Source organism: Oryx dammah, unplaced genomic scaffold, assembly GCF_014754425.2.
Source record: "Oryx dammah isolate SB20612 unplaced genomic scaffold, SCBI_Odam_1.1 HiC_scaffold_23, whole genome shotgun sequence".
In the NCBI taxonomy this organism is placed as follows: Eukaryota; Metazoa; Chordata; class Mammalia; order Artiodactyla; family Bovidae; genus Oryx; species Oryx dammah.
In genome coordinates this window covers 14,020,740-14,021,899 of record NW_024070207.1, presented here as the reverse complement: position 1 = coordinate 14,021,899, position 1,160 = coordinate 14,020,740, and positions in this window count along the sequence as shown.

The following is a 1,160-nucleotide window of genomic DNA, read 5'->3' as shown; positions in this document are numbered from 1 at the left end:
TGAGAAAACAGTTTAAATCCTTTATACAAGAATAAAATTAAGAAAAAGTAATCAGTATCAGAGTACTTTCAGCTGCATGTCAACAAGCTGGTTTACAGGATAAAATACTGTATTATCTCACATAATAGGATATCCAAACATAGTGTGTGCTACAAGGCTAGTTGATTCAGCATCTGGGCAATTTCATGAAAGACACAGTTGCTTTGGTTCTTCTTCCCATCATCTAAAGAGCCCAATTCATCCTAGGGCTTGTTTCTCTTGTGGTTGTAAGAAGGCCATTTGTAGTAATCACTGTACACATACTTATTCATATGCAGTGGGAAGGAGAGAGACAATGGTTCATTCAAATATAAATTAAAAATCCTTCATTTCTGGGGTCCCCATTGGTCATTGTCCACCTATGGCCTTATTAATAACTAATCTCATGGGATTGTAAACCTCTGATTGCCTTAATAATTGGATTCCTAAACCAATCACTAACAAGAAAGAGGGAATTACCATAACTGATTCACGTGACTGATAGTGGATAAACCTTTTGGGCCCCCAAAGGAGGATGATCATGGCATGGAGCAGAACCCCCAGGCAATCAGCAATGAGAATGTAGTTTGAGCAACAGACTTCAGTGATTTTAAGCCACTAAGGCTTTTGGGGTTGTTTGTAACTGCAGCATAAGCTAACCTATGTTGTAACAATATAAAATGTAAGTACTAGATGTCCATCAGCAGATGAATGGATAAGAAAGCTGTGGTACATATACACAATGGAGTATTACTCAACCATTAAAAAGAATACATTTGAATCAGTTCTGATGAGATGGATGAAACTGGAGCCAATTATACAGAGTGAAGTAAGCCAGAAAGAAAAACACCAATACAGTATATTAACACATATATATGGAATTTAGAAAGATGGCAATTATGACCCTGTATACAGGACAGCAAAAAAGACACAGATGTGTATAACGGACTTTTGGACTCAGTGGGAGAGGGAGAGGGTGAGATGACTTGGGAGAATGGTATTGAAACATGTATAATATCATGTAAGAATCGAATTGCCAGTCTATGTCCGATGCAGGATATGGCACGCTTGGGGCTGGTACGCGGGGATGACCCAGAGAGATGTTGTGGGGGGGTGGGGTGGGAGGGGGGTTCAGGTTTGGG